Source organism: Staurois parvus, unplaced genomic scaffold (genome assembly GCF_062004578.1).
Source record: "Staurois parvus isolate SC_StPar_1 unplaced genomic scaffold, SC_StPar_1.0 ptg000689l, whole genome shotgun sequence".
NCBI lineage: Eukaryota > Metazoa > Chordata > Amphibia > Anura > Ranidae > Staurois > Staurois parvus.
This window is the reverse complement of record NW_028318485.1, coordinates 600,715-626,297: the sequence shown is the minus strand read 5'-3', so window position 1 is coordinate 626,297 and position 25,583 is coordinate 600,715. Positions and strand designations below refer to the sequence as shown.

The 25,583-nt window shown below is 47.2% G+C and overlaps 36 non-coding genes across 36 annotated transcripts; all 36 read left to right on the top strand.

Annotated features, from left to right (window-relative positions):
• Positions 1-125: 125 nt before the first annotated feature.
• Positions 126-266, top strand: LOC149447013 (U4 spliceosomal RNA). The gene has a single exon (XR_016305946.1). It is a non-coding gene; the product is annotated as a U4 spliceosomal RNA (small nuclear RNA).
• A 621-nt stretch (positions 267-887) lies between these two features.
• On the top strand, positions 888-960 carry TRNAK-UUU (transfer RNA lysine (anticodon UUU)). Its single transcript has one exon. It is a non-coding gene; the product is annotated as a tRNA-Lys (tRNA).
• A 559-nt stretch (positions 961-1,519) lies between these two features.
• On the top strand, positions 1,520-1,660 carry LOC149447011 (U4 spliceosomal RNA). The gene has a single exon (XR_016305945.1). It is a non-coding gene; the product is annotated as a U4 spliceosomal RNA (small nuclear RNA).
• Positions 1,661-2,287: 627 nt separating this feature from the next.
• Positions 2,288-2,360, top strand: TRNAK-UUU (transfer RNA lysine (anticodon UUU)). Its single transcript has one exon. It is a non-coding gene; the product is annotated as a tRNA-Lys (tRNA).
• A 559-nt stretch (positions 2,361-2,919) lies between these two features.
• On the top strand, positions 2,920-3,060 carry LOC149447009 (U4 spliceosomal RNA). The gene has a single exon (XR_016305944.1). It is a non-coding gene; the product is annotated as a U4 spliceosomal RNA (small nuclear RNA).
• A 627-nt stretch (positions 3,061-3,687) lies between these two features.
• Positions 3,688-3,760, top strand: TRNAK-UUU (transfer RNA lysine (anticodon UUU)). The gene has a single exon. It is a non-coding gene; the product is annotated as a tRNA-Lys (tRNA).
• A 559-nt stretch (positions 3,761-4,319) lies between these two features.
• LOC149447007 (U4 spliceosomal RNA) lies at positions 4,320-4,460 on the top strand. Its single transcript, XR_016305943.1, has one exon. It is a non-coding gene; the product is annotated as a U4 spliceosomal RNA (small nuclear RNA).
• A 633-nt stretch (positions 4,461-5,093) lies between these two features.
• TRNAK-UUU (transfer RNA lysine (anticodon UUU)) lies at positions 5,094-5,166 on the top strand. Its single transcript has one exon. It is a non-coding gene; the product is annotated as a tRNA-Lys (tRNA).
• A 552-nt stretch (positions 5,167-5,718) lies between these two features.
• LOC149447005 (U4 spliceosomal RNA) lies at positions 5,719-5,859 on the top strand. The gene has a single exon (XR_016305941.1). It is a non-coding gene; the product is annotated as a U4 spliceosomal RNA (small nuclear RNA).
• A 620-nt stretch (positions 5,860-6,479) lies between these two features.
• On the top strand, positions 6,480-6,552 carry TRNAK-UUU (transfer RNA lysine (anticodon UUU)). The gene has a single exon. It is a non-coding gene; the product is annotated as a tRNA-Lys (tRNA).
• Positions 6,553-7,104: 552 nt separating this feature from the next.
• On the top strand, positions 7,105-7,245 carry LOC149447003 (U4 spliceosomal RNA). Its single transcript, XR_016306159.1, has one exon. It is a non-coding gene; the product is annotated as a U4 spliceosomal RNA (small nuclear RNA).
• Positions 7,246-7,865: 620 nt separating this feature from the next.
• TRNAK-UUU (transfer RNA lysine (anticodon UUU)) lies at positions 7,866-7,938 on the top strand. Its single transcript has one exon. It is a non-coding gene; the product is annotated as a tRNA-Lys (tRNA).
• A 551-nt stretch (positions 7,939-8,489) lies between these two features.
• Positions 8,490-8,630, top strand: LOC149447001 (U4 spliceosomal RNA). The gene has a single exon (XR_016305940.1). It is a non-coding gene; the product is annotated as a U4 spliceosomal RNA (small nuclear RNA).
• Positions 8,631-9,250: 620 nt separating this feature from the next.
• On the top strand, positions 9,251-9,323 carry TRNAK-UUU (transfer RNA lysine (anticodon UUU)). Its single transcript has one exon. It is a non-coding gene; the product is annotated as a tRNA-Lys (tRNA).
• A 559-nt stretch (positions 9,324-9,882) lies between these two features.
• Positions 9,883-10,023, top strand: LOC149446999 (U4 spliceosomal RNA). Its single transcript, XR_016305939.1, has one exon. It is a non-coding gene; the product is annotated as a U4 spliceosomal RNA (small nuclear RNA).
• Positions 10,024-10,644: 621 nt separating this feature from the next.
• TRNAK-UUU (transfer RNA lysine (anticodon UUU)) lies at positions 10,645-10,717 on the top strand. The gene has a single exon. It is a non-coding gene; the product is annotated as a tRNA-Lys (tRNA).
• A 559-nt stretch (positions 10,718-11,276) lies between these two features.
• Positions 11,277-11,417, top strand: LOC149446997 (U4 spliceosomal RNA). Its single transcript, XR_016305938.1, has one exon. It is a non-coding gene; the product is annotated as a U4 spliceosomal RNA (small nuclear RNA).
• A 627-nt stretch (positions 11,418-12,044) lies between these two features.
• TRNAK-UUU (transfer RNA lysine (anticodon UUU)) lies at positions 12,045-12,117 on the top strand. Its single transcript has one exon. It is a non-coding gene; the product is annotated as a tRNA-Lys (tRNA).
• A 559-nt stretch (positions 12,118-12,676) lies between these two features.
• LOC149446995 (U4 spliceosomal RNA) lies at positions 12,677-12,817 on the top strand. Its single transcript, XR_016305937.1, has one exon. It is a non-coding gene; the product is annotated as a U4 spliceosomal RNA (small nuclear RNA).
• A 633-nt stretch (positions 12,818-13,450) lies between these two features.
• On the top strand, positions 13,451-13,523 carry TRNAK-UUU (transfer RNA lysine (anticodon UUU)). Its single transcript has one exon. It is a non-coding gene; the product is annotated as a tRNA-Lys (tRNA).
• Positions 13,524-14,075: 552 nt separating this feature from the next.
• LOC149446993 (U4 spliceosomal RNA) lies at positions 14,076-14,216 on the top strand. The gene has a single exon (XR_016305936.1). It is a non-coding gene; the product is annotated as a U4 spliceosomal RNA (small nuclear RNA).
• A 620-nt stretch (positions 14,217-14,836) lies between these two features.
• Positions 14,837-14,909, top strand: TRNAK-UUU (transfer RNA lysine (anticodon UUU)). The gene has a single exon. It is a non-coding gene; the product is annotated as a tRNA-Lys (tRNA).
• A 559-nt stretch (positions 14,910-15,468) lies between these two features.
• On the top strand, positions 15,469-15,609 carry LOC149446991 (U4 spliceosomal RNA). The gene has a single exon (XR_016305935.1). It is a non-coding gene; the product is annotated as a U4 spliceosomal RNA (small nuclear RNA).
• A 633-nt stretch (positions 15,610-16,242) lies between these two features.
• Positions 16,243-16,315, top strand: TRNAK-UUU (transfer RNA lysine (anticodon UUU)). Its single transcript has one exon. It is a non-coding gene; the product is annotated as a tRNA-Lys (tRNA).
• A 552-nt stretch (positions 16,316-16,867) lies between these two features.
• LOC149446989 (U4 spliceosomal RNA) lies at positions 16,868-17,008 on the top strand. Its single transcript, XR_016305934.1, has one exon. It is a non-coding gene; the product is annotated as a U4 spliceosomal RNA (small nuclear RNA).
• Positions 17,009-17,641: 633 nt separating this feature from the next.
• Positions 17,642-17,714, top strand: TRNAK-UUU (transfer RNA lysine (anticodon UUU)). The gene has a single exon. It is a non-coding gene; the product is annotated as a tRNA-Lys (tRNA).
• Positions 17,715-18,265: 551 nt separating this feature from the next.
• Positions 18,266-18,406, top strand: LOC149446987 (U4 spliceosomal RNA). Its single transcript, XR_016305933.1, has one exon. It is a non-coding gene; the product is annotated as a U4 spliceosomal RNA (small nuclear RNA).
• Positions 18,407-19,658: 1,252 nt separating this feature from the next.
• On the top strand, positions 19,659-19,799 carry LOC149446986 (U4 spliceosomal RNA). Its single transcript, XR_016305932.1, has one exon. It is a non-coding gene; the product is annotated as a U4 spliceosomal RNA (small nuclear RNA).
• A 620-nt stretch (positions 19,800-20,419) lies between these two features.
• On the top strand, positions 20,420-20,492 carry TRNAK-UUU (transfer RNA lysine (anticodon UUU)). Its single transcript has one exon. It is a non-coding gene; the product is annotated as a tRNA-Lys (tRNA).
• A 551-nt stretch (positions 20,493-21,043) lies between these two features.
• Positions 21,044-21,184, top strand: LOC149446984 (U4 spliceosomal RNA). Its single transcript, XR_016305930.1, has one exon. It is a non-coding gene; the product is annotated as a U4 spliceosomal RNA (small nuclear RNA).
• Positions 21,185-21,811: 627 nt separating this feature from the next.
• TRNAK-UUU (transfer RNA lysine (anticodon UUU)) lies at positions 21,812-21,884 on the top strand. Its single transcript has one exon. It is a non-coding gene; the product is annotated as a tRNA-Lys (tRNA).
• A 551-nt stretch (positions 21,885-22,435) lies between these two features.
• LOC149446982 (U4 spliceosomal RNA) lies at positions 22,436-22,576 on the top strand. The gene has a single exon (XR_016306166.1). It is a non-coding gene; the product is annotated as a U4 spliceosomal RNA (small nuclear RNA).
• Positions 22,577-23,196: 620 nt separating this feature from the next.
• On the top strand, positions 23,197-23,269 carry TRNAK-UUU (transfer RNA lysine (anticodon UUU)). The gene has a single exon. It is a non-coding gene; the product is annotated as a tRNA-Lys (tRNA).
• Positions 23,270-23,828: 559 nt separating this feature from the next.
• On the top strand, positions 23,829-23,969 carry LOC149446980 (U4 spliceosomal RNA). The gene has a single exon (XR_016305929.1). It is a non-coding gene; the product is annotated as a U4 spliceosomal RNA (small nuclear RNA).
• Positions 23,970-24,589: 620 nt separating this feature from the next.
• On the top strand, positions 24,590-24,662 carry TRNAK-UUU (transfer RNA lysine (anticodon UUU)). Its single transcript has one exon. It is a non-coding gene; the product is annotated as a tRNA-Lys (tRNA).
• A 559-nt stretch (positions 24,663-25,221) lies between these two features.
• LOC149446978 (U4 spliceosomal RNA) lies at positions 25,222-25,362 on the top strand. Its single transcript, XR_016305928.1, has one exon. It is a non-coding gene; the product is annotated as a U4 spliceosomal RNA (small nuclear RNA).
• The last annotated feature ends 221 nt before the right edge of the window (positions 25,363-25,583 follow it).

Below are 25,583 nucleotides of genomic sequence, written 5' to 3'. Positions count from 1 at the left end.
TCTGTCACATTAGCATGCCAAGTCCCAGAATGCTCAGCGGCCCACTGGATGACACTTTTGTGTCTCACCTCAATGTCAATACCTCCTCCAAGGATGGGCAGAAATTGGCAGACACTGATTTGGTTAGCTTTGCGCAGTGGCAGTATCATAGCCAATGAGGTCCACCTGAGGCGTGATTATTGCTAATTGAAAACTAATCCCAATACCCCGCTGTGATGACTTGAAATACAGTCAGCACTGGCAATTTTTGAGAGTCTCTCAGGAGACTGAGCAATATGTTTGAAACAGCAGAAAAGCAATGGCTTCTAAGATGCAGACTGAGATGTGTTAGAGTTGAGGAAACGGGGCCGGGGACACTATAGAGATCTTTTGTGTCATCACGCAGCCTGCTGAGTAGAACAATATGTGATTGCCACGTCATGCTCGTTCCCCCCCACTTGCCTTTAATCCAGAGTGGACTCTACCTCATTCAATTTTTCCTTGCTTTTTCTCTGCTAGACCTGGCATCATGAGGCTAAAGGTGAACTTTCTTTATTTGTAACCCAGTCAATTAGGAAGAATACTGGAAGCGTGTTGGTCCAGGGTTAAGGAACCAGTTTGGCCGGTGTGTTTTTTTGCAAGGCCCTTGTTTTCAGTGAAAGAGCATTGACCTATAAGTTACACTAAGCCAGAAACTTTCAGCGTTCTCCATCTCTACCAGACTGGACCCTATCTGCATGGTTGCAAGCTGTCCTAAAAAATGGAATGGGAGAGGACGATTGGCCAGCCGGAGTGAGCCAAATACTTGTGCATTCAGGCACACATCTCCTCTTTCTTTTGTCCGAATGGTCTTTTTCTGCCATAAAAGTGAAGTTTCAAGCAGATTGGACTGTTTTGGAGGTTTCAGAGCCCGGATAGCTCAGTCGGTAGAGCATCAGACTTTTAATCTGAGGGTCCAGGGTTCAAGTCCCTGTTCGGGCGGTAGCTTTGTCCTTGTTGTTGAGCTGCGGATAAGGTAATCTTTATGCCCATCTGCCGGAGTGCTCACTGGCCTAGAGAGAGGAAATGTCCTAAGGGATGCAAAATTCCCCCTTTCAAGGCTCTGTGAATCTAGCCCAGAAATAAAGGTGGCTGCAGGTGTTTGCCTGAACAACTGATTCCCAACAAGCCTGGTCTACGCCAGCTTTCCTGGACTCCAGTTCAGGCTTGTTATCCACAAAGCTTTCAACGACGGGCCCAAAGCTTTCCACCTTGGCTTTTTTTTCCCCAACAGTGCAGCCGTCGGACCATATGCATTCAGTGGCCTTTGAGAACTGCTGTGGGAGAAAGCCATTTGACATTTGACATCTAGGCCCCAAAACTTGACATTCTCCTTAGTCCTTTCAAATGCAAACAATGCCAGCTTAGGCGTCTTCTCTGTCACATTAGCATGCCAAGTCCCAGAATGCTCAGCGGCCCACTGGATGACACTTTTGTGTCTCACCTCAATGTCAATACCTCCTCCAAGGATGGGCAGAAATTGGCAGACACTGATTTGGTTAGCTTTGCGCAGTGGCAGTATCATAGCCAATGAGGTCCACCTGAGGCGTGATTATTGCTAATTGAAAACTAATCCCAATACCCCGCTGTGATGACTTGAAATACAGTCAGCACTGGCAATTTTTGAGAGTCTCTCAGGAGACTGAGCAATATGTTTGAAACAGCAGAAAAGCAATGGCTTCTAAGATGCAGACTGAGATGTGTTAGAGTTGAGGAAGCGGGTCATGGGGCCGGGGACACTATAGAGATCTTTTGTGTCATCACGCAGCCTGCTGAGTAGAACAATATGTGATTGCCACGTCATGCTCGTTCCCCCCCACTTGCCTTTTATCCAGAGTGGACTCTACCTCATTAAATTTTTCCTTGCTTTTTCTCTGCTAGACCTGGCATCATGAGGCTAAAGGTGAACTTTCTTTATTTGTAACCCAGTCAATTAGGAAGAATACTGGAAGCGTGTTGGTCCAGGGTTAAGGAACCAGGTTGGCCGGTGTGTTTTTTGCAAGGCCCTTGTTTTCAGTGAAAGAGCATTGACCTATAAGTTACACTAAGCCAGAAACTTTCAGCGTTCTCCATCTCTACCAGACTGGACCCTATCTGCATGGTTGCAAGCTGTCCTAAAAAATGGAATGGGAGAGGACGATTGGCCAGCCGGAGTGAGCCAAATACTTGTGCATTCAGGCACACATCTCCTCTTTCTTTTGTCCGAATGGTCTTTTTCTGCCATAAAAGTGAAGTTTCAAGCAGATTGGACTGTTTTGGAGGTTTCAGAGCCCGGATAGCTCAGTCGGTAGAGCATCAGACTTTTAATCTGAGGGTCCAGGGTTCAAGTCCCTGTTCGGGCGGTAGCTTTGTCCTTGTTGTTGAGCTGCTGATAAGGTAATCTTTATGCCCATCTGCCGGAGTGCTCACTGGCCTAGAGAGAGGAAATGTCCTAAGGGATGCAAAATTCCCCCTTTCAAGGCTCTGTGAATCTAGCCCAGAAATAAAGGTGGCTGCAGGTGTTTGCCTGAACAACTGATTCCCAACAAGCCTGGTCTACGCCAGCTTTCCTGGACTCCAGTTCAGGCTTGTTATCCACAAAGCTTTCAACGACGGGCCCAAAGCTTTCCACCTTGGCTTTTTTTTCCCCAACAGTGCAGCCGTCGGACCATATGCATTCAGTGGCCTTTGAGAACTGCTGTGGGAGAAAGCCATTTGACATTTGACATCTAGGCCCCAAAACTTGACATTCTCCTTAGTCCTTTCAAATGCAAACAATGCCAGCTTAGGCGTCTTCTCTGTCACATTAGCATGCCAAGTCCCAGAATGCTCAGCGGCCCACTGGATGACACTTTTGTGTCTCACCTCAATGTCAATACCTCCTCCAAGGATGGGCAGAAATTGGCAGACACTGATTTGGTTAGCTTTGCGCAGTGGCAGTATCATAGCCAATGAGGTCCACCTGAGGCGTGATTATTGCTAATTGAAAACTAATCCCAATACCCCGCTGTGATGACTTGAAATACAGTCAGCACTGGCAATTTTTGAGAGTCTCTCAGGAGACTGAGCAATATGTTTGAAACAGCAGAAAAGCAATGGCTTCTAAGATGCAGACTGAGATGTGTTAGAGTTGAGGAAGCGGGTCATGGGGCCGGGGACACTATAGAGATCTTTTGTGTCATCACGCAGCCTGCTGAGTAGAACAATATGTGATTGCCACGTCATGCTCGTTCCCCCCCACTTGCCTTTAATCCAGAGTGGACTCTACCTCATTAAATTTTTCCTTGCTTTTTCTCTGCTAGACCCTGCATCATGAGGCTAAAGGTGAACTTTCTTTATTTGTAACCCAGTCAATTAGGAAGAATACTGGAAGCGTGTTGGTCCAGGGTTAAGGAACCAGTTTGGCCGGTGTGTTTTTTGCAAGGCCCTTGTTTCCAGTGAAAGAGCATTGACCTATAAGTTACACTAAGCCAGAAACTTTCAGCGTTCTCCATCTCTACCAGACTGGACCCTATCTGCATGGTTGCAAGCTGTCCTAAAAAATGGAATGGGAGAGGACGATTGGCCAGCCGGAGTGAGCCAAATACTTGTGCATTCAGGCACACATCTCCTCTTTCTTTTGTCCGAATGGTCTTTTTCTGCCATAAAAGTGAAGTTTCAAGCAGATTGGACTGTTTTGGAGGTTTCAGAGCCCGGATAGCTCAGTCGGTAGAGCATCAGACTTTTAATCTGAGGGTCCAGGGTTCAAGTCCCTGTTCGGGCGGTAGCTTTGTCCTTGTTGTTGAGCTGCTGATAAGGTAATCTTTATGCCCATCTGCCGGAGTGCTCACTGGCCTAGAGAGAGGAAATGTCCTAAGGGATGCAAAATTCCCCCTTTCAAGGCTCTGTGAATCTAGCCCAGAAATAAAGGTGGCTGCAGGTGTTTGCCTGAACAACTGATTCCCAACAAGCCTGGTCTACGCCAGCTTTCCTGGACTCCAGTTCAGGCTTGTTATCCACAAAGCTTTCAACGACGGGCCCAAAGCTTTCCACCTTGGCTTTTTTTTCCCCAACAGTGCAGCCGTCGGACCATATGCATTCAGTGGCCTTTGAGAACTGCTGTGGGAGAAAGCCATTTGACATTTGACATCTAGGCCCCAAAACTTGACATTCTCCTTAGTCCTTTCAAATGCAAACAATGCCAGCTTAGGCGTCTTCTCTGTCACATTAGCATGCCAAGTCCCAGAATGCTCAGCGGCCCACTGGATGACACTTTTGTGTCTCACCTCAATGTCAATACCTCCTCCAAGGATGGGCAGAAATTGGCAGACACTGATTTGGTTAGCTTTGCGCAGTGGCAGTATCATAGCCAATGAGGTCCACCTGAGGCGTGATTATTGCTAATTGAAAACTAATCCCAATACCCCGCTGTGATGACTTGAAATACAGTCAGCACTGGCAATTTTTGAGAGTCTCTCAGGAGACTGAGCAATATGTTTGAAACAGCAGAAAAGCAATGGCTTCTAAGATGCAGACTGAGATGTGTTAGAGTTGAGGAAGCGGGTCATGGGGCCGGGGACACTATAGAGATCTTTTGTGTCATCACGCAGCCTGCTGAGTAGAACAATATGTGATTGCCACGTCATGCTCGTTCCCCCCCACTTGCCTTTAATCCAGAGTGGACTCTACCTCATTAAATTTTTCCTTGCTTTTTCTCTGCTAGACCCTGCATCATGAGGCTAAAGGTGAACTTTCTTTATTTGTAACCCAGTCAATTAGGAAGAATACTGGAAGCGTGTTGGTCCAGGGTTAAGGAACCAGTTTGGCCGGTGTGTTTTTTGCAAGGCCCTTGTTTCCAGTGAAAGAGCATTGACCTATAAGTTACACTAAGCCAGAAACTTTCAGCGTTCTCCATCTCTACCAGACTGGACCCTATCTGCATGGTTGCAAGCTGTCCTAAAAAATGGAATGGGAGAGGACGATTGGCCAGCCGGAGTGAGCCAAATACTTGTGCATTCAGGCACACATCTCCTCTTTCTTTTGGGCGCATGGTCTTTTTCTGCCATAAAAGTGAAGTTTCAAGCAGATTGGACTGTTTTGGAGGTGGAGCTTTCAGAGCCCGGATAGCTCAGTCGGTAGAGCATCAGACTTTTAATCTGAGGGTCCAGGGTTCAAGTCCCTGTTCGGGTGATAGCTTTGTCCTTGTTGTTGAGCTGCGGATAAGGTAATCTTTATGCCCATCTGCCGGAGTGCTCACTGGCCTAGAGAGAGGAAATGTCCTAAGGGATGCAAAATTCCCCCTTTCAAGGCTCTGTGAATCTAGCCCAGAAATAAAGGTAGCTGCAGGTGTTTGCCTGAACAACTGATTCCCAACAAGCCTGGTCTACGCCAGCTTTCCTGGACTCCAGTTCAGGCTTGTTATCCACAAAGCTTTCAACGACGGGCCCAAAGCTTTCCACCTTGGCTTTTTTTTCCCCAACAGTGCAGCCGTCGGACCATATGCATTCAGTGGCCTTTGAGAACTGCTGTGGGAGAAAGCCATTTGACATCTAGGCCCCAAAACTTGACATTCTCCTTAGTCCTTTCAAATGCAAACAATGCCAGCTTAGGCGTCTTCTCTGTCACATTAGCATGCCAAGTCCCAGAATGCTCAGCAGCCCACTGGATGACACTTTTGTGTCTCACCTCAATGTCAATACCTCCTCCAAGGATGGGCAGAAATTGGCAGACACTGATTTGGTTAGCTTTGCGCAGTGGCAGTATCATAGCCAATGAGGTCCACCTGAGGCGTGATTATTGCTAATTGAAAACTAATCCCAATACCCCGCTGTGATGACTTGAAATACAGTCAGCACTGGCAATTTTTGAGAGTCTCTCAGGAGACTGAGCAATATGTTTGAAACAGCAGAAAAGCAATGCCTTCTAAGATGCAGACTGAGATGTGTTAGAGTTGAGGAAACGGGGCCGGGGACACTATAGAGATCTTTTGTGTCATCACGCAGCCTGCTGAGTAGAACAATATGTGATTGCCACGTCATGCTCGTTCCCCCCCACTTGCCTTTAATCCAGAGTGGACTCTACCTCATTAAATTTTTCCTTGCTTTTTCTCTGCTAGACCTGGCATCATGAGGCTAAAGGTGAACTTTCTTTATTTGTAACCCAGTCAATTAGGAAGAATACTGGAAGCGTGTTGGTCCAGGGTTAAGGAACCAGTTTGGCCGGTGTGTTTTTTGCAAGGCCCTTGTTTTCAGTGAAAGAGCATTGACCTATAAGTTACACTAAGCCAGAAACTTTCAGCGTTCTCCATCTCTACCAGACTGGACCCTATCTGCATGGTTGCAAGCTGTCCTAAAAAATGGAATGGGAGAGGACGATTGGCCAGCCGGAGTGAGCCAAATACTTGTGCATTCAGGCACACATCTCCTCTTTCTTTTGGCCGAATGGTCTTTTTCTGCCATAAAAGTGAAGTTTCAAGCAGATTGGACTGTTTTGGAGGTTTCAGAGCCCGGATAGCTCAGTCGGTAGAGCATCAGACTTTTAATCTGAGGGTCCAGGGTTCAAGTCCCTGTTCGGGCGGTAGCTTTGTCCTTGTTGTTGAGCTGCGGATAAGGTAATCTTTATGCCCATCTGCCGGAGTGCTCACTGGCCTAGAGAGAGGAAATGTCCTAAGGGATGCAAAATTCCCCCTTTCAAGGCTCTGTGAATCTAGCCCAGAAATAAAGGTGGCTGCAGGTGTTTGCCTGAACAACTGATTCCCAACAAGCCTGGTCTATGCCAGCTTTCCTGGACTCCAGTTCAGGCTTGTTATCCACAAAGCTTTCAACGACGGGCCCAAAGCTTTCCACCTTGGCTTTTTTTTCCCCAACAGTGCAGCCGTCGGACCATATGCATTCAGTGGCCTTTGAGAACTGCTGTGGGAGAAAGCCATTTGACATCTAGGCCCCAAAACTTGACATTCTCCTTAGTCCTTTCAAATGCAAACAATGCCAGCTTAGGCGTCTTCTCTGTCACATTAGCATGCCAAGTCCCAGAATGCTCAGCGGCCCACTGGATGACACTTTTGTGTCTCACCTCAATGTCAATACCTCCTCCAAGGATGGGCAGAAATTGGCAGACACTGATTTGGTTAGCTTTGTGCAGTGGCAGTATCATAGCCAATGAGGTCCACCTGAGGCGTGATTATTGCTAATTGAAAACTAATCCCAATACCCCGCTGTGATGACTTGAAATACAGTCAGCACTGGCAATTTTTGAGAGTCTCTCAGGAGACTGAGCAATATGTTTGAAACAGCAGAAAAGCAATGGCTTCTAAGATGCAGACTGAGATGTGTTAGAGTTGAGGAAACGGGGCCGGGGACACTATAGAGATCTTTTGTGTCATCACGCAGCCTGCTGAGTAGAACAATATGTGATTGCCACGTCATGCTCGTTCCCCCCCACTTGCCTTTAATCCAGAGTGGACTCTACCTCATTCAATTTTTCCTTGCTTTTTCTCTGCTAGACCTGGCATCATGAGGCTAAAGGTGAACTTTCTTTATTTGTAACCCAGTCAATTAGGAAGAATACTGGAAGCGTGTTGGTCCAGGGTTAAGGAACCAGTTTGGCCGGTGTGTTTTTTGCAAGGCCCTTGTTTTCAGTGAAAGAGCATTGACCTATAAGTTACACTAAGCCAGAAACTTTCAGCGTTCTCCATCTCTACCAGACTGGACCCTATCTGCATGGTTGCAAGCTGTCCTAAAAAATGGAATGGGAGAGGACGATTGGCCAGCCGGAGTGAGCCAAATACTTGTGCATTCAGGCACACATCTCCTCTTTCTTTTGGCCGAATGGTCTTTTTCTGCCATAAAAGTGAAGTTTCAAGCAGATTGGACTGTTTTGGAGGTTTCAGAGCCTGGATAGCTCAGTCGGTAGAGCATCAGACTTTTAATCTGAGGGTCCAGGGTTCAAGTCCCTGTTCGGGCGGTAGCTTTGTCCTTGTTGTTGAGCTGCGGATAAGGTAATCTTTATGCCCATCTGCCGGAGTGCTCACTGGCCTAGAGAGAGGAAATGTCCTAAGGGATGCAAAATTCCCCCTTTCAAGGCTCTGTGAATCTAGCCCAGAAATAAAGGTGGCTGCAGGTGTTTGCCTGAACAACTGATTCCCAACAAGCCTGGTCTACGCCAGCTTTCCTGGACTCCAGTTCAGGCTTGTTATCCACAAAGCTTTCAACGACGGGCCCAAAGCTTTCCACCTTGGCTTTTTTTTCCCCAACAGTGCAGCCGTCGGACCATATGCATTCAGTGGCCTTTGAGAACTGCTGTGGGAGAAAGCCATTTGACATCTAGGCCCAAAACTTGACATTCTCCTTAGTCCTTTCAAATGCAAACAATGCCAGCTTAGGCGTCTTCTCTGTCACATTAGCATGCCAAGTCCCAGAATGCTCAGCGGCCCACTGGATGACACTTTTGTGTCTCACCTCAATGTCAATACCTCCTCCAAGGATGGGCAGAAATTGGCAGACACTGATTTGGTTAGCTTTGCGCAGTGGCAGTATCATAGCCAATGAGGTCCACCTGAGGCGTGATTATTGCTAATTGAAAACTAATCCCAATACCCCGCTGTGATGACTTGAAATACAGTCAGCACTGGCAATTTTTGAGAGTCTCTCAGGAGACTGAGCAATATGTTTGAAACAGCAGAAAAGCAATGGCTTCTAAGATGCAGACTGAGATGTGTTAGAGTTGAGGAAACGGGGCCGGGGACACTATAGAGATCTTTTGTGTCATCACGCAGCCTGCTGAGTAGAACAATATGTGATTGCCACGTCATGCTCGTTCCCCCCCACTTGCCTTTAATCCAGAGTGGACTCTACCTCATTAAATTTTTCCTTGCTTTTTCTCTGCTAGACCTGGCATCATGAGGCTAAAGGTGAACTTTCTTTATTTGTAACCCAGTCAATTAGGAAGAATACTGGAAGCGTGTTGGTCCAGGGTTAAGGAACCAGTTTGGCCGGTGTGTTTTTTGCAAGGCCCTTGTTTTCAGTGAAAGAGCATTGACCTATAAGTTACACTAAGCCAGAAACTTTCAGCGTTCTCCATCTCTACCAGACTGGACCCTATCTGCATGGTTGCAAGCTGTCCTAAAAAATGGAATGGGAGAGGACGATTGGCCAGCCGGAGTGAGCCAAATACTTGTGCATTCAGGCACACATCTCCTCTTTCTTTTGGCCGAATGGTCTTTTTCTGCCATAAAAGTGAAGTTTCAAGCAGATTGGACTGTTTTGGAGGTTTCAGAGCCCGGATAGCTCAGTCGGTAGAGCATCAGACTTTTAATCTGAGGGTCCAGGGTTCAAGTCCCTGTTCGGGCGGTAGCTTTGTCCTTGTTGTTGAGCTGCGGATAAGGTAATCTTTATGCCCATCTGCCGGAGTGCTCACTGGCCTAGAGAGAGGAAATGTCCTAAGGGATGCAAAATTCCCCCTTTCAAGGCTCTGTGAATCTAGCCCAGAAATAAAGGTGGCTGCAGGTGTTTGCCTGAACAACTGATTCCCAACAAGCCTGGTCTACGCCAGCTTTCCTGGACTCCAGTTCAGGCTTGTTATCCACAAAGCTTTCAACGACGGGCCCAAAGCTTTCCACCTTGGCTTTTTTTTCCCCAACAGTGCAGCCGTCGGACCATATGCATTCAGTGGCCTTTGAGAACTGCTGTGGGAGAAAGCCATTTGACATTTGACATCTAGGCCCCAAAACTTGACATTCTCCTTAGTCCTTTCAAATGCAAACAATGCCAGCTTAGGCGTCTTCTCTGTCACATTAGCATGCCAAGTCCCAGAATGCTCAGCGGCCCACTGGATGACACTTTTGTGTCTCACCTCAATGTCAATACCTCCTCCAAGGATGGGCAGAAATTGGCAGACACTGATTTGGTTAGCTTTGCGCAGTGGCAGTATCATAGCCAATGAGGTCCACCTGAGGCGTGATTATTGCTAATTGAAAACTAATCCCAATACCCCGCTGTGATGACTTGAAATACAGTCAGCACTGGCAATTTTTGAGAGTCTCTCAGGAGACTGAGCAATATGTTTGAAACAGCAGAAAAGCAATGGCTTCTAAGATGCAGACTGAGATGTGTTAGAGTTGAGGAAACGGGGCCGGGGACACTATAGAGATCTTTTGTGTCATCACGCAGCCTGCTGAGTAGAACAATATGTGATTGCCACGTCATGCTCGTTCCCCCCCACTTGCCTTTAATCCAGAGTGGACTCTACCTCATTCAATTTTTCCTTGCTTTTTCTCTGCTAGACCTGGCATCATGAGGCTAAAGGTGAACTTTCTTTATTTGTAACCCAGTCAATTAGGAAGAATACTGGAAGCGTGTTGGTCCAGGGTTAAGGAACCAGTTTGGCCGGTGTGTTTTTTTGCAAGGCCCTTGTTTTCAGTGAAAGAGCATTGACCTATAAGTTACACTAAGCCAGAAACTTTCAGCGTTCTCCATCTCTACCAGACTGGACCCTATCTGCATGGTTGCAAGCTGTCCTAAAAAATGGAATGGGAGAGGACGATTGGCCAGCCGGAGTGAGCCAAATACTTGTGCATTCAGGCACACATCTCCTCTTTCTTTTGTCCGAATGGTCTTTTTCTGCCATAAAAGTGAAGTTTCAAGCAGATTGGACTGTTTTGGAGGTTTCAGAGCCCGGATAGCTCAGTCGGTAGAGCATCAGACTTTTAATCTGAGGGTCCAGGGTTCAAGTCCCTGTTCGGGCGGTAGCTTTGTCCTTGTTGTTGAGCTGCGGATAAGGTAATCTTTATGCCCATCTGCCGGAGTGCTCACTGGCCTAGAGAGAGGAAATGTCCTAAGGGATGCAAAATTCCCCCTTTCAAGGCTCTGTGAATCTAGCCCAGAAATAAAGGTGGCTGCAGGTGTTTGCCTGAACAACTGATTCCCAACAAGCCTGGTCTACGCCAGCTTTCCTGGACTCCAGTTCAGGCTTGTTATCCACAAAGCTTTCAACGACGGGCCCAAAGCTTTCCACCTTGGCTTTTTTTTCCCCAACAGTGCAGCCGTCGGACCATATGCATTCAGTGGCCTTTGAGAACTGCTGTGGGAGAAAGCCATTTGACATTTGACATCTAGGCCCCAAAACTTGACATTCTCCTTAGTCCTTTCAAATGCAAACAATGCCAGCTTAGGCGTCTTCTCTGTCACATTAGCATGCCAAGTCCCAGAATGCTCAGCGGCCCACTGGATGACACTTTTGTGTCTCACCTCAATGTCAATACCTCCTCCAAGGATGGGCAGAAATTGGCAGACACTGATTTGGTTAGCTTTGCGCAGTGGCAGTATCATAGCCAATGAGGTCCACCTGAGGCGTGATTATTGCTAATTGAAAACTAATCCCAATACCCCGCTGTGATGACTTGAAATACAGTCAGCACTGGCAATTTTTGAGAGTCTCTCAGGAGACTGAGCAATATGTTTGAAACAGCAGAAAAGCAATGGCTTCTAAGATGCAGACTGAGATGTGTTAGAGTTGAGGAAGCGGGTCATGGGGCCGGGGACACTATAGAGATCTTTTGTGTCATCACGCAGCCTGCTGAGTAGAACAATATGTGATTGCCACGTCATGCTCGTTCCCCCCCACTTGCCTTTTATCCAGAGTGGACTCTACCTCATTAAATTTTTCCTTGCTTTTTCTCTGCTAGACCTGGCATCATGAGGCTAAAGGTGAACTTTCTTTATTTGTAACCCAGTCAATTAGGAAGAATACTGGAAGCGTGTTGGTCCAGGGTTAAGGAACCAGGTTGGCCGGTGTGTTTTTTGCAAGGCCCTTGTTTTCAGTGAAAGAGCATTGACCTATAAGTTACACTAAGCCAGAAACTTTCAGCGTTCTCCATCTCTACCAGACTGGACCCTATCTGCATGGTTGCAAGCTGTCCTAAAAAATGGAATGGGAGAGGACGATTGGCCAGCCGGAGTGAGCCAAATACTTGTGCATTCAGGCACACATCTCCTCTTTCTTTTGTCCGAATGGTCTTTTTCTGCCATAAAAGTGAAGTTTCAAGCAGATTGGACTGTTTTGGAGGTTTCAGAGCCCGGATAGCTCAGTCGGTAGAGCATCAGACTTTTAATCTGAGGGTCCAGGGTTCAAGTCCCTGTTCGGGCGGTAGCTTTGTCCTTGTTGTTGAGCTGCTGATAAGGTAATCTTTATGCCCATCTGCCGGAGTGCTCACTGGCCTAGAGAGAGGAAATGTCCTAAGGGATGCAAAATTCCCCCTTTCAAGGCTCTGTGAATCTAGCCCAGAAATAAAGGTGGCTGCAGGTGTTTGCCTGAACAACTGATTCCCAACAAGCCTGGTCTACGCCAGCTTTCCTGGACTCCAGTTCAGGCTTGTTATCCACAAAGCTTTCAACGACGGGCCCAAAGCTTTCCACCTTGGCTTTTTTTTCCCCAACAGTGCAGCCGTCGGACCATATGCATTCAGTGGCCTTTGAGAACTGCTGTGGGAGAAAGCCATTTGACATTTGACATCTAGGCCCCAAAACTTGACATTCTCCTTAGTCCTTTCAAATGCAAACAATGCCAGCTTAGGCGTCTTCTCTGTCACATTAGCATGCCAAGTCCCAGAATGCTCAGCGGCCCACTGGATGACACTTTTGTGTCTCACCTCAATGTCAATACCTCCTCCAAGGATGGGCAGAAATTGGCAGACACTGATTTGGTTAGCTTTGCGCAGTGGCAGTATCATAGCCAATGAGGTCCACCTGAGGCGTGATTATTGCTAATTGAAAACTAATCCCAATACCCCGCTGTGATGACTTGAAATACAGTCAGCACTGGCAATTTTTGAGAGTCTCTCAGGAGACTGAGCAATATGTTTGAAACAGCAGAAAAGCAATGGCTTCTAAGATGCAGACTGAGATGTGTTAGAGTTGAGGAAGCGGGTCATGGGGCCGGGGACACTATAGAGATCTTTTGTGTCATCACGCAGCCTGCTGAGTAGAACAATATGTGATTGCCACGTCATGCTCGTTCCCCCCCACTTGCCTTTAATCCAGAGTGGACTCTACCTCATTAAATTTTTCCTTGCTTTTTCTCTGCTAGACCCTGCATCATGAGGCTAAAGGTGAACTTTCTTTATTTGTAACCCAGTCAATTAGGAAGAATACTGGAAGCGTGTTGGTCCAGGGTTAAGGAACCAGTTTGGCCGGTGTGTTTTTTGCAAGGCCCTTGTTTCCAGTGAAAGAGCATTGACCTATAAGTTACACTAAGCCAGAAACTTTCAGCGTTCTCCATCTCTACCAGACTGGACCCTATCTGCATGGTTGCAAGCTGTCCTAAAAAATGGAATGGGAGAGGACGATTGGCCAGCCGGAGTGAGCCAAATACTTGTGCATTCAGGCACACATCTCCTCTTTCTTTTGGGCGCATGGTCTTTTTCTGCCATAAAAGTGAAGTTTCAAGCAGATTGGACTGTTTTGGAGGTGGAGCTTTCAGAGCCCGGATAGCTCAGTCGGTAGAGCATCAGACTTTTAATCTGAGGGTCCAGGGTTCAAGTCCCTGTTCGGGTGATAGCTTTGTCCTTGTTGTTGAGCTGCGGATAAGGTAATCTTTATGCCCATCTGCCGGAGTGCTCACTGGCCTAGAGAGAGGAAATGTCCTAAGGGATGCAAAATTCCCCCTTTCAAGGCTCTGTGAATCTAGCCCAGAAATAAAGGTAGCTGCAGGTGTTTGCCTGAACAACTGATTCCCAACAAGCCTGGTCTACGCCAGCTTTCCTGGACTCCAGTTCAGGCTTGTTATCCACAAAGCTTTCAACGACGGGCCCAAAGCTTTCCACCTTGGCTTTTTTTTCCCCAACAGTGCAGCCGTCGGACCATATGCATTCAGTGGCCTTTGAGAACTGCTGTGGGAGAAAGCCATTTGACATCTAGGCCCCAAAACTTGACATTCTCCTTAGTCCTTTCAAATGCAAACAATGCCAGCTTAGGCGTCTTCTCTGTCACATTAGCATGCCAAGTCCCAGAATGCTCAGCAGCCCACTGGATGACACTTTTGTGTCTCACCTCAATGTCAATACCTCCTCCAAGGATGGGCAGAAATTGGCAGACACTGATTTGGTTAGCTTTGCGCAGTGGCAGTATCATAGCCAATGAGGTCCACCTGAGGCGTGATTATTGCTAATTGAAAACTAATCCCAATACCCCGCTGTGATGACTTGAAATACAGTCAGCACTGGCAATTTTTGAGAGTCTCTCAGGAGACTGAGCAATATGTTTGAAACAGCAGAAAAGCAATGCCTTCTAAGATGCAGACTGAGATGTGTTAGAGTTGAGGAAACGGGGCCGGGGACACTATAGAGATCTTTTGTGTCATCACGCAGCCTGCTGAGTAGAACAATATGTGATTGCCACGTCATGCTCGTTCCCCCCCACTTGCCTTTAATCCAGAGTGGACTCTACCTCATTAAATTTTTCCTTGCTTTTTCTCTGCTAGACCTGGCATCATGAGGCTAAAGGTGAACTTTCTTTATTTGTAACCCAGTCAATTAGGAAGAATACTGGAAGCGTGTTGGTCCAGGGTTAAGGAACCAGTTTGGCCGGTGTGTTTTTTGCAAGGCCCTTGTTTTCAGTGAAAGAGCATTGACCTATAAGTTACACTAAGCCAGAAACTTTCAGCGTTCTCCATCTCTACCAGACTGGACCCTATCTGCATGGTTGCAAGCTGTCCTAAAAAATGGAATGGGAGAGGACGATTGGCCAGCCGGAGTGAGCCAAATACTTGTGCATTCAGGCACACATCTCCTCTTTCTTTTGGCCGAATGGTCTTTTTCTGCCATAAAAGTGAAGTTTCAAGCAGATTGGACTGTCTTGGAGGTTTCAGAGCCCGGATAGCTCAGTCGGTAGAGCATCAGACTTTTAATCTGAGGGTCCAGGGTTCAAGTCCCTGTTCGGGCGGTAGCTTTGTCCTTGTTGTTGAGCTGCGGATAAGGTAATCTTTATGCCCATCTGCCGGAGTGCTCACTGGCCTAGAGAGAGGAAATGTCCTAAGGGATGCAAAATTCCCCCTTTCAAGGCTCTGTGAATCTAGCCCAGAAATAAAGGTGGCTGCAGGTGTTTGCCTGAACAACTGATTCCCAACAAGCCTGGTCTACGCCAGCTTTCCTGGACTCCAGTTCAGGCTTGTTATCCACAAAGCTTTCAACGACGGGCCCAAAGCTTTCCACCTTGGCTTTTTTTTCCCCAACAGTGCAGCCGTCGGACCATATGCATTCAGTGGCCTTTGAGAACTGCTGTGGGAGAAAGCCATTTGACATTTGACATCTAGGCCCCAAAACTTGACATTCTCCTTAGTCCTTTCAAATGCAAACAATGCCAGCTTAGGCGTCTTCTCTGTCACATTAGCATGCCAAGTCCCAGAATGCTCAGCGGCCCACTGGATGACACTTTTGTGTCTCACCTCAATGTCAATACCTCCTCCAAGGATGGGCAGAAATTGGCAGACACTGATTTGGTTAGCTTTGCGCAGTGGCAGTATCATAGCCAATGAGGTCCACCTGAGGCGTGATTATTGCTAATTGAAAACTAATCCCAATACCCCGCTGTGATGACTTGAAATACAGTCAGCACTGGCAATTTTTGAGAGTCTCTCAGGAGACTGAGCAATATGTTTGAAACAGCAGAAAAGCAATGGCTTCTAAGATGCAGACTGAGATGTGTTAGAGTTGAGGAAGCGGGTCACGGGGCCGGGGACACTATAGAGATCTTTTGTGTCATCACGCAGCCTGCTGAGTAGAACAATATGTGATTGCCACGTCATGCTCGTTCCCCCCCACTTGCCTTTAATCCAGAGTGGACTCTACCTCATTAAATTTTTCCTTGCTTTTTCTCTGCTAGACCTGGCATCATGAGGCTAAAGGTGAACTTTCTTTATCTGTAACCCAGTCAAATAGGAAGAATACTGGAAGCGTGTTGGTCCAGGGTTAAGGAACCAGTTTGGCCGGTGTGTTTTTTGCAAGGCCCTTGTTTCCAGTGAAAGAGCATTGACCTATAAGTTACACTAAGCCAGAAACTTTCAGCGTTCTCCATCTCTACCAGACTGGACCCTATCTGCATGGTTGCAAGCTGTCCTAAAAAATGGAATGGGAGAGGACGATTGGCCAGCCGGAGTGAGCCAAATACTTGTGCATTCAGGCACACATCTCCTCTTTCTTTTGTCCGAATGGTCTTTTTCTGCCATAAAAGTGAAGTTTCAAGCAGATTGGACTGTTTTGGAGGAGGAGCTTTCAGAGCCCGGATAGCTCAGTCGGTAGAGCATCAGACTTTTAATCTGAGGGTCCAGGGTTCAAGTCCCTGTTCGGGCGGTAGCTTTGTCCTTGTTGTTGAGCTGCGGATAAGGTAATCTTTATGCCCATCTGCCGGAGTGCTCACTGGCCTAGAGAGAGGAAATGTCCTAAGGGATGCAAAATTCCCCCTTTCAAGGCTCTGTGAATCTAGCCCAGAAATAAAGGTGGCTGCAGGTGTTTGCCTGAACAACTGATTCCCAACAAGCCTGGTCTACGCCAGCTTTCCTGGACTCCAGTTCAGGCTTGTTATCCACAAAGCTTTCAACGACGGGCCCAAAGCTTTCCACCTTGGCTTTTTTTTCCCCAACAGTGCAGCCGTCGGACCATATGCATTCAGTGGCCTTTGAGAACTGCTGTGGGAGAAAGCCATTTGACATCTAGGCCCCAAAACTTGACATTCTCCTTAGTCCTTTCAAATGCAAACAATGCCAGCTTAGGCGTCTTCTCTGTCACATTAGCATGCCAAGTCCCAGAATGCTCAGCGGCCCACTGGATGACACTTTTGTGTCTCACCTCAATGTCAATACCTCCTCCAAGGATGGGCAGAAATTGGCAGACACTGATTTAGTTAGCTTTGCGCAGTGGCAGTATCATAGCCAATGAGGTCCACCTGAGGCGTGATTATTGCTAATTGAAAACTAATCCCAATACCCCGCTGTGATGACTTGAAATACAGTCAGCACTGGCAATTTTTGAGAGTCTCTCAGGAGACTGAGCAATATGTTTGAAACAGCAGAAAAGCAATGGCTTCTAAGATGCAGACTGAGATGTGTTAGAGTTGAGGAAGCGGGTCATGGGGCCGGGGACACTATAGAGATCTTTTGTGTCATCACGCAGCCTGCTGAGTAGAACAATATGTGATTGCCACGTCATGCTCGTTCCCCCCCACTTGCCTTTAATCCAGAGTGGACTCTACCTCATTAAATTTTTCCTTGCTTTTTCTCTGCTAGACCTGGCATCATGAGGCTAAAGGTGAACTTTCTTTATTTGTAACCCAGTCAATTAGGAAGAATACTGGAAGCGTGTTGGTCCAGGGTTAAGGAACCAGTTTGGCCGGTGTGTTTTTTGCAAGGCCCTTGTTTTCAGTGAAAGAGCATTGACCTATAAGTTACACTAAGCCAGAAACTTTCAGCGTTCTCCATCTCTACCAGACTGGACCCTATCTGCATGGTTGCAAGCTGTCCTAAAAAATGGAATGGGAGAGGACGATTGGCCAGCCGGAGTGAGCCAAATACTTGTGCATTCAGGCACACATCTCCTCTTTCTTTTGGGCGCATGGTCTTTTTCTGCCATAAAAGTGAAGTTTCAAGCAGATTGGACTGTTTTGGAGGTGGAGCTTTCAGAGCCCGGATAGCTCAGTCGGTAGAGCATCAGACTTTTAATCTGAGGGTCCAGGGTTCAAGTCCCTGTTCGGGCGGTAGCTTTGTCCTTGTTGTTGAGCTGCGGATAAGGTAATCTTTATGCCCATCTGCCGGAGTGCTCACAGGCCTAGAGAGAGGAAATGTCCTAAGGGATGCAAAATTCCCCCTTTCAAGGCTCTGTGAATCTAGCCCAGAAATAAAGGTGGCTGCAGGTGTTTGCCTGAACAACTGATTCCCAACAAGCCTGGTCTACGCCAGCTTTCCTGGACTCCAGTTCAGGCTTGTTATCCACAAAGCTTTCAACAACGGGCCCAAAGCTTTCCACCTTGGCTTTTTTTTCCCCAACAGTGCAGCCGTCGGACCATATGCATTCAGTGGCCTTTGAGAACTGCTGTGGGAGAAAGCCATTTGACATCTAGGCCCAAAACTTGACATTCTCCTTAGTCCTTTCAAATGCAAACAATGCCAGCTTAGGCGTCTTCTCTGTCACATTAGCATGCCAAGTCCCAGAATGCTCAGCGGCCCACTGGATGACACTTTTGTGTCTCACCTCAATGTCAATACCTCCTCCAAGGATGGGCAGAAATTGGCAGACACTGATTTAGTTAGCTTTGCGCAGTGGCAGTATCATAGCCAATGAGGTCCACCTGAGGCGTGATTATTGCTAATTGAAAACTAATCCCAATACCCCGCTGTGATGACTTGAAATACAGTCAGCACTGGCAATTTTTGAGAGTCTCTCAGGAGACTGAGCAATATGTTTGAAACAGCAGAAAAGCAATGCCTTCTAAGATGCAGACTGAGATGTGTTAGAGTTGAGGAAGCGGGTCATGGGGCCGGGGACACTATAGAGATCTTTTGTGTCATCACGCAGCCTGCTGAGTAGAACAATATGTGATTGCCACGTCATGCTCGTTCCCCCCCACTTGCCTTTAATCCAGAGTGGACTCTACCTCATTCAATTTTTCCTTGCTTTTTCTCTGCTAGACCTGGCATCATGAGGCTAAAGGTGAACTTTCTTTATTTGTAACCCAGTCAATTAGGAAGAATACTGGAAGCGTGTTGGTCCAGGGTTAAGGAACCAGTTTGGCCGGTGTGTTTTTTGCAAGGCCCTTGTTTTCAGTGAAAGAGCATTGACCTATAAGTTACACTAAGCCAGAAACTTTCAGCGTTCTCCATCTCTACCAGACTGGACCCTATCTGCATGGTTGCAAGCTGTCCTAAAAAATGGAATGGGAGAGGACGATTGGCCAGCCGGAGTGAGCCAAATACTTGTGCATTCAGGCACACATCTCCTCTTTCTTTTGTCCGAATGGTCTTTTTCTGCCATAAAAGTGAAGTTTCAAGCAGATTGGACTGTTTTGGAGGTTTCAGAGCCCGGATAGCTCAGTCGGTAGAGCATCAGACTTTTAATCTGAGGGTCCAAGGTTCAAGTCCCTGTTCGGGCGGTAGCTTTGTCCTTGTTGTTGAGCTGCGGATAAGGTAATCTTTATGCCCATCTGCCGGAGTGCTCACTGGCCTAGAGAGAGGAAATGTCCTAAGGGATGCAAAATTCCCCCTTTCAAGGCTCTGTGAATCTAGCCCAGAAATAAAGGTGGCTGCAGGTGTTTGCCTGAACAACTGATTCCCAACAAGCCTGGTCTACGCCAGCTTTCCTGGACTCCAGTTCAGGCTTGTTATCCACAAAGCTTTCAACGACGGGCCCAAAGCTTTCCACCTTGGCTTTTTTTTCCCCAACAGTGCAGCCGTCGGACCATATGCATTCAGTGGCCTTTGAGAACTGCTGTGGGAGAAAGCCATTTGACATCTAGTCCCCAAAACTTGACATTCTCCTTAGTCCTTTCAAATGCAAACAATGCCAGCTTAGGCGTCTTCTCTGTCACATTAGCATGCCAAGTCCCAGAATGCTCAGCGGCCCACTGGATGACACTTTTGTGTCTCACCTCAATGTCAATACCTCCTCCAAGGATGGGCAGAAATTGGCAGACACTGATTTGGTTAGCTTTGCGCAGTGGCAGTATCATAGCCAATGAGGTCCACCTGAGGCGTGATTATTGCTAATTGAAAACTAATCCCAATACCCCGCTGTGATGACTTGAAATACAGTCAGCACTGGCAATTTTTGAGAGTCTCTCAGGAGACTGAGCAATATGTTTGAAACAGCAGAAAAGCAATGCCTTCTAAGATGCAGACTGAGATGTGTTAGAGTTGAGGAAACGGGGCCGGGGACACTATAGAGATCTTTTGTGTCATCACGCAGCCTGCTGAGTAGAACAATATGTGATTGCCACGTCATGCTCGTTCCCCCCCACTTGCCTTTAATCCAGAGTGGACTCTACCTCATTAAATTTTTCCTTGCTTTTTCTCTGCTAGACCTGGCATCATGAGGCTAAAGGTGAACTTTCTTTATTTGTAACCCAGTCAATTAGGAAGAATACTGGAAGCGTGTTGGTCCAGGGTTAAGGAACCAGTTTGGCCGGTGTGTTTTTTGCAAGGCCCTTGTTTTCAGTGAAAGAGCATTGACCTATAAGTTACACTAAGCCAGAAACTTTCAGCGTTCTCCATCTCTACCAGACTGGACCCTATCTGCATGGTTGCAAGCTGTCCTAAAAAATGGAATGGGAGAGGACGATTGGCCAGCCGGAGTGAGCCAAATACTTGTGCATTCAGGCACACATCTCCTCTTTCTTTTGGCCGAATGGTCTTTTTCTGCCATAAAAGTGAAGTTTCAAGCAGATTGGACTGTTTTGGAGGTTTCAGAGCCTGGATAGCTCAGTCGGTAGAGCATCAGACTTTTAATCTGAGGGTCCAGGGTTCAAGTCCCTGTTCGGGCGGTAGCTTTGTCCTTGTTGTTGAGCTGCGGATAAGGTAATCTTTATGCCCATCTGCCGGAGTGCTCACAGGCCTAGAGAGAGGAAATGTCCTAAGGGATGCAAAATTCCCCCTTTCAAGGCTCTGTGAATCTAGCCCAGAAATAAAGGTGGCTGCAGGTGTTTGCCTGAACAACTGATTCCCAACAAGCCTGGTCTACGCCAGCTTTCCTGGACTCCAGTTCAGGCTTGTTATCCACAAAGCTTTCAACGACGGGCCCAAAGCTTTCCACCTTGGCTTTTTTTTCCCCAACAGTGCAGCCGTCGGACCATATGCATTCAGTGGCCTTTGAGAACTGCTGTGGGAGAAAGCCATTTGACATCTAGGCCCAAAACTTGACATTCTCCTTAGTCCTTTCAAATGCAAACAATGTCAGCTTAGGCGTCTTCTCTGTCACATTAGCATGCCAAGTCCCAGAATGCTCAGCGGCCCACTGGATGACACTTTTGTGTCTCACCTCAATGTCAATACCTCCTCCAAGGATGGGCAGAAATTGGCAGACACTGATTTGGTTAGCTTTGCGCAGTGGCAGTATCATAGCCAATGAGGTCCACCTGAGGCGTGATTATTGCTAATTGAAAACTAATCCCAATACCCCGCTGTGATGACTTGAAATACAGTCAGCACTGGCAATTTTTGAGAGTCTCTCAGGAGACTGAGCAATATGTTTGAAACAGCAGAAAAGCAATGGCTTCTAAGATGCAGACTGAGATGTGTTAGAGTTGAGGAAGCGGGTCACGGGGCCGGGGACACTATAGAGATCTTTTGTGTCATCACGCAGCCTGCTGAGTAGAACAATATGTGATTGCCACGTCATGCTCGTTCCCCCCCACTTGCCTTTAATCCAGAGTGGACTCTACCTCATTCAATTTTTCCTTGCTTTTTCTCTGCTAGACCTGGCATCATGAGGCTAAAGGTGAACTTTCTTTATCTGTAACCCAGTCAATTAGGAAGAATACTGGAAGCGTGTTGGTCCAGGGTTAAGGAACCAGTTTGGCCGGTGTGTTTTTTGCAAGGCCCTTGTTTCCAGTGAAAGAGCATTGACCTATAAGTTACACTAAGCCAGAAACTTTCAGCGTTCTCCATCTCTACCAGACTGGACCCTATCTGCATGGTTGCAAGCTGTCCTAAAAAATGGAATGGGAGAGGACGATTGGCCAGCCGGAGTGAGCCAAATACTTGTGCATTCAGGCACACATCTCCTCTTTCTTTTGGGCGCATGGTCTTTTTCTGCCATAAAAGTGAAGTTTCAAGCAGATTGGACTGTTTTGGAGGTTTCAGAGCCTGGATAGCTCAGTCGGTAGAGCATCAGACTTTTAATCTGAGGGTCCAGGGTTCAAGTCCCTGTTCGGGCGGTAGCTTTGTCCTTGTTGTTGAGCTGCGGATAAGGTAATCTTTATGCCCATCTGCCGGAGTGCTCACTGGCCTAGAGAGAGGAAATGTCCTAAGGGATGCAAAATTCCCCCTTTCAAGGCTCTGTGAATCTAGCCCAGAAATAAAGGTGGCTGCAGGTGTTTGCCTGAACAACTGATTCCCAACAAGCCTGGTCTACGCCAGCTTTCCTGGACTCCAGTTCAGGCTTGTTATCCACAAAGCTTTCAACGACGGGCCCAAAGCTTTCCACCTTGGCTTTTTTTTCCCCAACAGTGCAGCCGTCGGACCATATGCATTCAGTGGCCTTTGAGAACTGCTGTGGGAGAAAGCCATTTGACATCTAGGCCCAAAACTTGACATTCTCCTTAGTCCTTTCAAATGCAAACAATGCCAGCTTAGGCGTCTTCTCTGTCACATTAGCATGCCAAGTCCCAGAATGCTCAGCGGCCCACTGGATGACACTTTTGTGTCTCACCTCAATGTCAATACCTCCTCCAAGGATGGGCAGAAATTGGCAGACACTGATTTGGTTAGCTTTGCGCAGTGGCAGTATCATAGCCAATGAGGTCCACCTGAGGCGTGATTATTGCTAATTGAAAACTAATCCCAATACCCCGTTGTGATGACTTGAAATACAGTCAGCACTGGCAATTTTTGAGAGTCTCTCAGGAGACTGAGCAATATGTTTGAAACAGCAGAAAAGCAATGGCTTCTAAGATGCAGACTGAGATGTGTTAGAGTTGAGGAAACGGGGCCGGGGACACTATAGAGATCTTTTGTGTCATCACGCAGCCTGCTGAGTAGAACAATATGTGATTGCCACGTCATGCTCGTTCCCCCCCACTTGCCTTTAATCCAGAGTGGACTCTACCTCATTAAATTTTTCCTTGCTTTTTCTCTGCTAGACCTGGCATCATGAGGCTAAAGGTGAACTTTCTTTATTTGTAACCCAGTCAATTAGGAAGAATACTGGAAGCGTGTTGGTCCAGGGTTAAGGAACCAGTTTGGCCGGTGTGTTTTTTGCAAGGCCCTTGTTTTCAGTGAAAGAGCATTGACCTATAAGTTACACTAAGCCAGAAACTTTCAGCGTTCTCCATCTCTACCAGACTGGACCCTATCTGCATGGTTGCAAGCTGTCCTAAAAAATGGAATGGGAGAGGACGATTGGCCAGCCGGAGTGAGCCAAATACTTGTGCATTCAGGCACACATCTCCTCTTTCTTTTGGCCGAATGGTCTTTTTCTGCCATAAAAGTGAAGTTTCAAGCAGATTGGACTGTTTTGGAGGTTTCAGAGCCCGGATAGCTCAGTCGGTAGAGCATCAGACTTTTAATCTGAGGGTCCAGGGTTCAAGTCCCTGTTCGGGCGGTAGCTTTGTCCTTGTTGTTGAGCTGCGGATAAGGTAATCTTTATGCCCATCTGCCGGAGTGCTCACTGGCCTAGAGAGAGGAAATGTCCTAAGGGATGCAAAATTCCCCCTTTCAAGGCTCTGTGAATCTAGCCCAGAAATAAAGGTGGCTGCAGGTGTTTGCCTGAACAACTGATTCCCAACAAGCCTGGTCTACGCCAGCTTTCCTGGACTCCAGTTCAGGCTTGTTATCCACAAAGCTTTCAACGACGGGCCCAAAGCTTTCCACCTTGGCTTTTTTTTCCCCAACAGTGCAGCCGTCGGACCATATGCATTCAGTGGCCTTTGAGAACTGCTGTGGGAGAAAGCCATTTGACATTTGACATCTAGGCCCCAAAACTTGACATTCTCCTTAGTCCTTTCAAATGCAAACAATGCCAGCTTAGGCGTCTTCTCTGTCACATTAGCATGCCAAGTCCCAGAATGCTCAGCGGCCCACTGGATGACACTTTTGTGTCTCACCTCAATGTCAATACCTCCTCCAAGGATGGGCAGAAATTGGCAGACACTGATTTGGTTAGCTTTGCGCAGTGGCAGTATCATAGCCAATGAGGTCCACCTGAGGCGTGATTATTGCTAATTGAAAACTAATCCCAATACCCCGCTGTGATGACTTGAAATACAGTCAGCACTGGCAATTTTTGAGAGTCTCTCAGGAGACTGAGCAATATGTTTGAAACAGCAGAAAAGCAATGGCTTCTAAGATGCAGACTGAGATGTGTTAGAGTTGAGGAAACGGGGCCGGGGACACTATAGAGATCTTTTGTGTCATCACGCAGCCTGCTGAGTAGAACAATATGTGATTGCCACGTCATGCTCGTTCCCCCCCACTTGCCTTTAATCCAGAGTGGACTCTACCTCATTCAATTTTTCCTTGCTTTTTCTCTGCTAGACCTGGCATCATGAGGCTAAAGGTGAACTTTCTTTATTTGTAACCCAGTCAATTAGGAAGAATACTGGAAGCGTGTTGGTCCAGGGTTAAGGAACCAGTTTGGCCGGTGTGTTTTTTGCAAGGCCCTTGTTTTCAGTGAAAGAGCATTGACCTATAAGTTACACTAAGCCAGAAACTTTCAGCGTTCTCCATCTCTACCAGACTGGACCCTATCTGCATGGTTGCAAGCTGTCCTAAAAAATGGAATGGGAGAGGACGATTGGCCAGCCGGAGTGAGCCAAATACTTGTGCATTCAGGCACACATCTCCTCTTTCTTTTGTCCGAATGGTCTTTTTCTGCCATAAAAGTGAAGTTTCAAGCAGATTGGACTGTTTTGGAGGTTTCAGAGCCCGGATAGCTCAGTCGGTAGAGCATCAGACTTTTAATCTGAGGGTCCAGGGTTCAAGTCCCTGTTCGGGCGGTAGCTTTCTCCTTGTTGTTGAGCTGCGGATAAGGTAATCTTTATGCCCATCTGCCGGAGTGCTCACTGGCCTAGAGAGAGGAAATGTCCTAAGGGATGCAAAATTCCCCCTTTCAAGGCTCTGTGAATCTAGCCCAGAAATAAAGGTGGCTGCAGGTGTTTGCCTGAACAACTGATTCCCAACAAGCCTGGTCTACGCCAGCTTTCCTGGACTCCAGTTCAGGCTTGTTATCCACAAAGCTTTCAACGACGGGCCCAAAGCTTTCCACCTTGGCTTTTTTTTCCCCAACAGTGCAGCCGTCGGACCATATGCATTCAGTGGCCTTTGAGAACTGCTGTGGGAGAAAGCCATTTGACATTTGACATCTAGGCCCCAAAACTTGACATTCTCCTTAGTCCTTTCAAATGCAAACAATGCCAGCTTAGGCGTCTTCTCTGTCACATTAGCATGCCAAGTCCCAGAATGCTCAGCGGCCCACTGGATGACACTTTTGTGTCTCACCTCAATGTCAATACCTCCTCCAAGGATGGGCAGAAATTGGCAGACACTGATTTGGTTAGCTTTGCGCAGTGGCAGTATCATAGCCAATGAGGTCCACCTGAGGCGTGATTATTGCTAATTGAAAACTAATCCCAATACCCCGCTGTGATGACTTGAAATACAGTCAGCACTGGCAATTTTTGAGAGTCTCTCAGGAGACTGAGCAATATGTTTGAAACAGCAGAAAAGCAATGGCTTCTAAGATGCAGACTGAGATGTGTTAGAGTTGAGGAAGCGGGTCATGGGGCCGGGGACACTATAGAGATCTTTTGTGTCATCACGCAGCCTGCTGAGTAGAACAATATGTGATTGCCACGTCATGCTCGTTCCCCCCCACTTGCCTTTTATCCAGAGTGGACTCTACCTCATTAAATTTTTTC